The following is an 11,878-nucleotide window of genomic DNA, read 5'->3' on the forward strand; positions in this document are numbered from 1 at the left end:
TAACGTTAAAAATATTATTATAAATTATATTTTAAATTTTAATAAAGTCTATAAACGTTAAGTTTTTATCTAAAATTATACTTATTAAAAAATCTCTAAATTTAATTTTATAAAATATTTAAAAAGAGATAATAAAAGTTAAGATATTTTTTACGATATTTAAAAAATACTTAACTTTCGTTAATAAGACATTTTAATTTTTTTTTATATTTATCGATAAGTAGATATTATAGAATTATTTAATTTATATATTTTATATATCTATTTATTAAAAAATAATAATCACTATTATTCTTAATATTACTTTATATTTTAAAAATAATCTTCTAAAATCTATAGATCTAATTAAAATATCTTATTATTTAAATTTCTATTATATCTTTCTTATTTTCTAATATTAATTAAATAAATTTAGAGAATTTATTAATAATTATTAAAATATAATTATATTTATTAAGAATTAAAAATAATCTAATTATAGAGTTTATAAATAATTCTTTTAATAATTATTAAAAACTTTTTATTAATTAAAGCTATTTATATAATAATCGCTAAAAAAAAATTAATAATTAATATATTAAATAACTATTAATATATTCTCAAATTATTTTTTCTATTTTTAAAAAGTAGATAAAACTACGAAGTCGATTATATATTTAATATATATTCTTATAAATATAATAATTATAATTATATTCTAAAACTTTATAAATTAATTTTTCGAAGATATATAAATAATTTAATTTTTTATTTAATATATAGAGTAATTTCGAGTTAATATTAAAATAATAAAACTAATAAATAATTTATAAATCGAATTCTAAATCTTTAATCTTCTTTATTTATTTTTAAATTTATTTATATATATAATTAAAATATAAATTATTAAATAAAGTTATAGAAATTTTATTAAGATTTTTTTTAATTTATAATATTATTATAGAAAAAACGCTAGTTATATTTAAATCTTTTATTAATACTAGTTTTATAAATAAATCTTTAATAAAAAGCTAAAATAATTTATCGGCGTTATTATAAGTTTTTTCGACTTTATATATAATTTTTATTTTAAATTAAAAAATTAATAAGTATAGAGTTTACTTATTTAATTAAGTAAATTATTAATTATTAATTTTATTTAAAAAATAAATTTTAAAGTAATATAATTAATAAATATCGTAAAATCTCTATTATCGAAAAATTAAAAAAGCTTAATTAATATATAAATTAGAGTGTTAACTTTTAACTTTATAATCTATTATTAAGTCTTAATATTATTAATATTATATAATAAAAATAAAATTAATTATTTAATTTTATTAATATTAACTTAATATAGTATTATTCTATAATCTTTCTTTTTATTATTATTAATATATAATATAAATAATTAATTAAAATTCGAGAAGACGAGTATTAATACAATATATAATTTATATTTTAAAAAAATTTAAATTTTATAAGATTCTCAACTCGCTTATAGATTTAATTCTTTAATAATAAATTTATTTAATTTAAAAGTTTTAACTATCTTTATAAAATCTAGATTAATATTAATTAAAAGTTATTTCTTTTTTATATAATTTTATTAAGATCTATCTTTATTAAGACTTTTTTTAAAATCTTTAATTTTGTATTTTATTAAAGATCTAATAATAGTTATATAATATTTTATAAATTTATAATAATAATCGAAGAAATTTAACTTAATTTTTAATTATCTAAATTTTTCGAGAAAGTTATTTTTTAAATTACTTTAATTTTTTCTTTTATAATATTAAGATTAAATCTAAAAATATAATATTTAAAAGCGATAATACTTAAATATTTAAAATAATATTTAAAAAATAGGAGAGTTTTCTTATTTCTTTCTAGTAAATCTAATATTTAATTAAGATATTTAATATAATTATTAAGAAATATTAAAAAAATAATAATATTATTAATATATATAAAAGAATAAAATAGAGTTAAGCTTAAAAATCTTAAATTTATATATATAGCTAATTATTAATTTAGATTTACTACGCTCTTTAATTAGATTAACTAAATTAATCTAATAATCCTCTTATCTCTTTTTATTAAAAATTTATATATAAAAGATTTATACTTTAAAGTACTTAGTTTATAATATTTATAATTACTTTATAATTCCTTAAATTATAAAACTCGCTTTATACTTTTTAACGTTATAAAAATTATAAAGTTTAATCTACTATTTATAGAGTAAAATAATATTTAAATATAGTTATATAAAACGCGTCTAGAATTAGATAATTCTTTTATCTATTTATATAACTATTATTCTTCTATTTTTCTATTAATTCTATTAATATAAATATATTTACTCTTAATATCCCTTATCTAAAAATTACTAAATACTTAAGATATATATATTTCTTTTTCTTATCTTTTAGAGCCTCTATTAACGTCTTTAGATTATTTCTTATTATTAATAATCGAGGTTATAAGCGAGCTTAATAGCTTTTTATTACTATTTATAAACGTATTAAAAGATTTTTAAAAAGAGTCTAAACGAATATATTCTCTTTTATAGATTTCTTTTAAGCTAATAATAATATCTTTTATTTTAATAATACTACCTCTTAAGAAGCGTTTTTCTTCTCTATTTATTCTTTATTACTTTTATTACTTTATTTTAAAGTCTCTTAATATATATTAAATTTTAAATATTATTAAAAAAAAGCTTTTAAATAAGAAAAAGACGCTATTAAAGATTTTCTGATATGAGATCTATTAATAGATTTCTTTAATAATAACTCTTTCGATAGTTTATATCTTTCTTATCTATCTTTTAGCTTTTATTTAAATTCTATTTAATCTCTAATAAAACTTATTAGCTATATTACGCGATATTTATATATTATAAAATCTATATAATATAATTTAAGTTTTATATATTAGATTTATAATAGTTACGGCGCGATATTATAGAAAGATAAGATTATCGAATTAATATATTAGTATATATAAAAGAATAAGATAGAGTTAAGCTTAAAAATCTTAAATTTATATATATATAGCTAATTATAAATTTAAAGTTACTACGCTCTTTAATTAGATTAATTAAATTATCGCGAATAAATAAATTAACGTTTATAATTATTAAAATCTCGCCCTCTCGTATCTTTCTTATTTAAAAAATAAGGTATATATTATTTATAATAGTAATAACTTTTTTATTTTCTATTGAAATTTTGATTTTTTTTTTTTAATTTCAAAGCGCTATTTACGGTTTTCGAATTTTTAAGTTATTTAATAATTTATCTTATAATTATTAATGCGTAAGAAACTTAAATATTATTTCTTAAAGTTCGTTTATCTATTTACTCGATAGCTCTAATTAAAAAAATAATTATAAATTTAATTTATAGATTTTTATTTATATAAAAGAATAAGATAGAGTTAAGTTTAAAAATCTTGAATTTATATATATAGTTAATTATAAATTCGAGTTTATTACGCTTTTACTACGCTCTTTAATTAGATTAACTAACTTACGATAAGTAAATAAATTAGTATTTATAATTATTAAAAAAATAGATATACGTTATTAATTAAGATAAATATATAGAATAACTTTTTTATTTTCTATTAAATTTCTAAGATTTTTTTTTAAATTATAGAACGAAAAATGAGCTTTTAAATCAAATAAGAATTTCTAAATTTAGTCTTATAATTATTGAAGCGTAAGGAATTTATATATCGCTTACTAAAGTTCGCTCGATAGCCGGATAGCCTCTAATTAAAAAAATAGATACACATTATTTAATTTTAGAATAACTTTTTTATTTTCTATTATAACTTTAGAATTTTTTTTTAAACTATAGAACGAAATATAGGTATTTAGATAAAAAAAGAATTTTTAAATTTAGTCTTATAATTATTAAAGCGTAAGGAATTCAAATATCGCTTATTAAAGTTCGCTTATCTATTTACTCGATAGTTCTAAGTAGAAAAATAATTATAAATTTAATTTATAAATCTTTACTCGTTTATTATAATAAAAGTTAAATAATAATAATAATAATAATAATAATAATAATAATAATAATAATAATAATAATAATAATAATAATAATAATAATAATAATAATAATAATAATAATAATAATAATAATAATAATAATAATAATAATAAAAAGTATCGACGTAGATTAATTAAATAATAATAATAATAATAAAAAGTCTCGACGTAGATTAATTAAATAATAAAAATAAAAATAAAAATAAAAATATTAAGAGTTCGCGATAGCTAATAAATATATTTATATCTAAAAAGAGACTAAATTAAAAAAAAGGTCGATATTTTAATTATTAATTATATTATAATTTATAAAAAGTATAAAATTAAATATATTAATATATTGTTATTAAAATAAAAGTAAGCTTTTAATTAAATTAGATAAGATATAATAAGTAATAAGTAATAAGTAATTTAAGTTACTAATTTCTAATTATTATTATTATTTTAATAGACTTATATTTTATTAATATTATATAAGTAAAGACCTATAAATTAAATTTATAGAGTTAGATTTTTTTAAATTAAATGAAATTTTAGCTTTAGCTCTAAGTTAAATCGAACTCTAATCGCTTATTATACGTTTTTAATTTATATATAGATATATATATATAAAGAGAGGCGCGTTAAGGTCTAATTAGAAAAGTATATCGAGTATAAAAGATTAATTTATAATAATTATCTATAAAAAATAGAGAAAGATTATATTCTTATAATAAGAAGTATTAAAATATTAAAAAGAAATAAAGATAATATATTAATTAGTAATATAAATCTTATATTATCTTTTATCGTAGTAAAATCTTTTAAATAATAAAATAGCTATTAGAGTAAGATATCGAACGATTTTAATTTATTTAAATATATATTATTTAATATTTTTTTTATAGAGGCTTAATTAGCTATAATTATTATAGTAAATTTTTCTCTTATAATATTATTATAGTAATATATTATATTAATATAATAAGAATAATAAATTAAGTTATAATAATATTCTTCGCTTATTAAGTAATAATTTAATATAAAATTATAAAGAGTATATAACGTGAGATCTTAGAGAGTTAAGTCGTATTCTTAATAATAATAATCTTATTATCGCTTAATTTCTCCGTAGTATTCTTTATAGTATTCTCCGTATTTATTTATTATAATTTCTTCTCTTACTTCTTAATATAGTAAGAATAATAAATTAAGTTATAGTAGTATTCTTTACTTATTAAGTAATAATTTAATATAAAATTATAAAGAGTATATAATATAAGATCTTAAAGAGCTAAGTCGTATTCTTAATAATAATAATTTTATTACTACTTAATTTCTTCGTAGTATTCTTTATAGTATTCTTTATAGTATTCTTTATAGTATTCTTCGTAATATTCTCCGTATTTATCTATTATAATTTCTTCTCTTACTTCTTTTTTTATAGAGTATTAAATTAAATAACTAGTTAAATAATTAATTAAGTAAATTATTAAGCTAATAGAGTAGATAGTATTAATTAAATAATTATTCGAATATCGCTAGCTTAAAAAAAGTATATAAAAAAGAATAATAATTATAAACTCGTTCGGGCTTTATTAAGAGATTTTAAAATAGAGTAATAAAGAATAAATAGAGGAGAAAGACGCGTTTTAGAAGATAATATTATTAGATTAAAAGATATTATCGCTAATTTAGAAGAAGTATATAAAGAAGAATATATTCGTTTAGACTCTTTTTTAAAAAAAATTAATACGTTTATAAGTAGTAATAGATAGCTATTAAGCTCGCTTATAGCCTTAATTACTAGTAATAGCGAATTTATTAAAAGATAGTTTAAGAGTATTAATAGAGGCTTTAAGAGATAAGTAAAAGAGATATATATATCTAAACCGAACGCGTTTAATATAACTATAATATTTATATATTAGTTTAATTTATCTATCGCTAGCTTAAAAGAAATATATAAGAAAAAAAAAGGCTTTTTTTAGGAGTTTTTAAATACGTTTATAAGTAGTAGTAGGTAGCTATTAAACTCGCTTACGATCTCGATTATTAGTAATAATAAATTTATTAAGAGATAGTTTAAAAGTATTAATAGGGGCTCTAAGAGATAGATAGAAGAGGTATATATATCTAAAGTATTTAATAATATATCGAGAATAAATATATTTATATTAATGAATTAATAGAATAATAAAAAAAGAATTATTATATAAATAGATAAAAGAATTATTATTCGATTTTAGATACGTCTAATATAACTACTATAACTATTATATTTAAATATTTATTTAATTTATTAATAGTAAGTTAAACTTTATAATTTTTATATCGTTAGAAAGCGTAAATTAAGCTCTATAATTTACGAAATTATAAAGTAATAGTATTTATAAAAAGCTAATTATTTTAGAGTATAAAACCTTTATATATAAATTTTTAATAAGAAGGTTTAAGAGAATTAATAGATTAATTTAGTCGATTTAATTAAAGAGCGTAATAACTCTAAATTAATAATTAACTATATATATAAATTTAAGATTTTTAAGCTTAATCTTATTTTATTCTTTTATATATATTAAGATAAAAAATACGCGAGCGTAATTATAAGAAAGTTTAAAGTTTTATTTATTATATAAATTATTATATATATAAATAAAGATAAGAGTTTAAATTAGAAGAATATAAATAATATCGAAATTAAATAAAATATAAATATTAAGAATAATCTTATTATATACGTTAATAGTTAAATAAATTTTATCTCTTAAGCTATTTAAAAGTCTAATATAAAAACTTAATTATAAGCGCTATTATAACTTAATTCTAACGATATTAATACGCTAATTAATAAATATTAAGCTATTATAGAAATAAAGATATAGAATATATCTAATTTTACTCGATATTCTATATATAAATTATTATATTTTAAAAACGTTTTATATAATATAAAGTAGTCTTATTATAGAATTTTAGTAATAATAAAATTCTATAAATAGATTATAAAGATATAATTTTTTTTTAAAAGAAAGTAAAAGTTAAAAAATTCTAAGTTTAAAAAATCTCATATCTTTTTAGCTAGTTTTACGCGTTTATTAAATAGAAGATTTTTAATAATCTTAATTTATCTTAAATTATAAATAAAATTTATAAAGAGATTTAATTAATTAAATTTAATAAATAGAATTATAATATTCTAATAGAGTTATTTTATAAACTATAAATTTTTATAATAGAAGAAAGAGAGAATAATATATTATTTATTAGCTTAATTGTTTATAATAGCTTTATTAATATAAATATTAATAACTACTTAATAGATATCGACTTAAATAATTTTTTAATTAATCTTTAATTAATAAAATTTATTACTTTTTATAGCTATATAGATATTATAAATAAAATATTATAATAATTTATTATAATAAAGAAGATAATTAAACTTATTAAGATAAATTAATATTATATATATATATAAAATTAGCGATTAATAGAATAGAAGAAATTCATAATATATAAATTTATAATATAAAATAAGTATTATTTATATAGAGTTATTTTAGTCGATAATTTTACTAACTTATAGAGTAATTTTATTATTACTATATTAATAGATAAGAAGACTCTTATTTAATATAATATCTATATTAAATTAATATATATAAAAGAATAAGATATAGCTAAGCTTAAATATCTTAAATTTATATATATAATTAATTATTAATTTAAGTTCGCTATATTTTTTAATTAGATTAATTAAATTATTTTAAATAAATAAATTAACGTTTATAATTATTAAAATCTCTCTCTCTTATATCTCTCTTATTAAAAAATAGATATACGTTATTAATATATAAAATAACTTTTTTATTTTCTATTAAATTTTAAAGATTTTTTTTTTAAATTATAGAATAAAATCTGGGCTTTTAGATAAAAAAAGAATTTCTAAATTTAGTATTATAATTATTAAAGCGTAAGAAATTCAAATATCGCTTATTAAAGTTCGCTTATTAAAGATTATTTATTAAATTTACTTAATAGTTATAAGGGCGTAGTTTACTAATAATTATCTAGCGAATATATACTATAAAAGACGTAGTATTATTATAAAGTTTAATAGTATATTTAGTAGTAGAACTATCCCAAAAAAAAAAAAAAACTTCGAGATATATAAAGTAAATCTATATTCGCTAAGCTCTTAAATATACGAAGTATATTATTAAACTAGATTCTAAAAAGAAATTTAATATAATATATATAATATCGACGCTTTAATATAAGTAGCGCTAAGGTTTATAATAGTATTAGATCTAATAATTATCTTCTCTTCTAAATTTTAATCTCTAAATATCTAAATAAAAATAGAATATTTATTAAAAAACCTTTAAACTCTAATAGAGAAATAAGAGAAAAGAGTTAATCTATTATAATATTATTTTAATAAAATAATAGAATTAATTATTACGCGCCGTAGGCGTATTATTAATATATTATATAATAATATTAATACTATTTTTAAGAATAATATTATTTTTATAATATTAATTAATAATAATTTATAATAAGTTAATACGCTTAATATTAATATTTTTATAGCGCTAATTAATAGCCTTTATAGCGAATAATATTAGATTTAAAAATTTATAATAAAATCTTAAAAACTTAATAAGTAAAAGAAGGTAGAAGAGTTTTTTTATAAATAACGTTATTTCTATAGCGTATTATATTAATAGCGAAATAATATAATAATAATCTTTATTATAGAAATTTAAAAATAATAATTAATAAAGCGACGCGTTTATAATAACGCTCTCGATTATTAATTAATAATAATAGTAGAAATAATAATAATAGTTAGATAACGCGACTCTATAGATAATAGCGAAATATTATCGCGTTACTACTATCTATATTATTAAGTATTATTCGCTAGTAATAGCGCTATAATAAAGAATATAAAAATCTCTTCTAAATTATTTATTTTTATTCTTTATAACTTCTAATATTTTTCTTATAAGTACTTATTTTAACGCTATAATATTAATATCGATATTAATATAAATATAATATATCTCGTTATATTAATAATCTACTTCTCTTTATTATAAATATCTTATTATTATTAATCGTATTAATATATAAATTAATAATTTTATAATACTCTTTTTTAATAATAATAATAACTTTAATAGTAAATATATAGTCGCTTTATAGACGCGATTATTAATTTTTAACTATTTCTATTACTATTACTTTATATATATATCTATTAATAAATTCTAATATTTAATTTATTATATAAAACCTATTTTTATTAAAATAACGATTTATATATTTAAAATAAGTCTTCTCTTTATAATAATTATAAGATCGAAAAGCGCGATATTAATCGCTATATTAAAATCTCTTTATATCTTTAAATATAGATAAGAAAATTAATACGACGCTATTATTATATTAAATAATTTTAAAAATTATCTTATTAATAAGCTAAGCTTAATAAAAAGATTATTTAATAATATAAATTATAAAAATATATAATAGCGATAACTTCGATTATCTTTATTATAATTATAAATTTTTAAAATTAATTTATAGCGATAAATAAGCGTATAGCGAAGTTTAAAAAAATAATTAAAGAAGAAGTTTAAGAGTCTTTATTAATATATAATAAACGTTAATAGATATTAACTGGATAATTATATTTTAACTATCTTTTTATTAAAGTAATAAATTAATAAATTTAATTTAAAATCTAATAATAAGATAGTAAAGAATATTTAAGTAATAATTTTTTTTTAATAATAGCGCTAATATAGAGTCTTTAGATAATTTTTTAATAATTATCTTAAATAAAAATATATCTATATTAATAATATATATCTTAATATAATATATCTTTTTTATAATAGAGTTTAATAGATAGCTAAATAATATAATTATTTAATTAATTTATATCTTAATAATAGTAAATATAGAGAAATATATATATAGTATAAGTATTATCTAGAAATATATCTAATTTAATCGATATTTATATCTTATTTTATTATATTTACTTATTCGTCGTTAATCTATATAATTAAATAAACTCTTTAATAATAAGAGATTTATTATTATCTATTATTTAATACTTTCGCTTATTATTTATTTATTTATAAACTTAAATTAGCTCGCTAATATTAATAAGTTTATTATCTAATAATTATTAATTATACTCTTTATCTTAATTAATCTATTTAATTTTATATTAAATATCTTTCTTATACTTAATCTTATTAATAATTTCTTTAATCTTCTAAAATTTATTATTATTAATAAGTTTAAAGATTTATATAAAGATATTCGCTATATTATTATAATCGCGATTATAATAAAACTTAAATAACGATATATAAAAGATATTATAAATTTTATATATTAAGAGTAAAACTAGATAGTATATTTATACTTCTATTTTATTTATAATTTAAAATAATTCTATAAATTTATAAGATAACTTCTTATTTAAGCGTTTTTACTTTAAATTCTTAATCGCTAATATTATTAAATTATCTATCTTATAACTTTAAAATTAATATATTTTATTATAATACTTAAATTAAGCTATAATAACGCTATAAAAATACTTTATTATCTTATCTCTTAATACTTATAACTTCTTTACTCTATTATTTATAATAAATATCTCTCTCTTAATAAAGTTATTTTTAATCTTTTAATAAATTTTAAAATAATATTTATATATTAGAAAGAATAATATTATTTTAATAAAGAAATATTAACTATTTATATAAGCGAACTCTATTATTAATAGTTATTTTATTTAAATATTTTACTTATTATTAGTAAATATATATAAAAAATATTTCAGTATTTAATTTTAACGCTTAATTTATCTATCGATTTATAAGTGAAAAATAATATTTAGATAATATTTAATTTTAAAATAAAAGTAAATAGCGAATTAAAAGATATTAATAAATATAGAGTCTCTATTATTAATAATATTATTTAATATACTATAGTAATATATTATTTTAGAATAAAATACTTTTTTTAATTAAGCGATATCGATTATAATAGATATAGAAATATATTTTATTATTTTTATAAATCGATTTACTATAATTAGAATAGTATTATAAATAATATCTTTATACTTACTCGTTAATAAGTCGATAATAAAGTCTATAGAATTTCTTTTTTATAGCTTAATAGCGATAGGAAGCGAATTTAATTCGTTATAAAGATAATATCGCGAAATTTTAATTTATTAATAAATACTATATATCTTAATATAATCGATAACTTACTTTAAGCTTTCATCTTAATAATATTTATAAATAAGTAGTTTATACATTTTTATAGCGCTAAAGTATTCGAATAATAGATTATTATAGTATTTACTAATAAGCTCTTTTCTTAAAATCTTATCTCTAGAGATATAAAAATAATTATTATATTTTAATAATTTTATAAAATTTAAAATCTATACTTAGCTATACGCGTAATATTTAATTACTAATTTATTAATATTAATTTAATAAAAGTTTATCTAATTATTATAGACTTATAAATCTTAAATTAATTTTTTTATTAATTTTTAAAATACGCTATAAATAATCTCTTATATAGTTTTAAACTCTCTTCTAAAGATAACTATCTAAATATCGATAATATAAATTATAAATACTATCGCCGCTATAATCTCTTTATCTCTTTATAATTATTTATTACTAATTTAAAATATAAATTTATTTTATAATATTAATAGTAATTTAATATTTAATAATAAAGTTTTTTTATAATTAAGATACCGCGATAGCGAATTAATAGAATTTAATT

The sequence above is a fragment of the Letharia lupina genome (genome assembly GCF_014066315.1).
Source record: "Letharia lupina isolate WasteWater1 chromosome Unknown contig_1, whole genome shotgun sequence".
In the NCBI taxonomy this organism is placed as follows: Eukaryota; Fungi; Ascomycota; class Lecanoromycetes; order Lecanorales; family Parmeliaceae; genus Letharia; species Letharia lupina.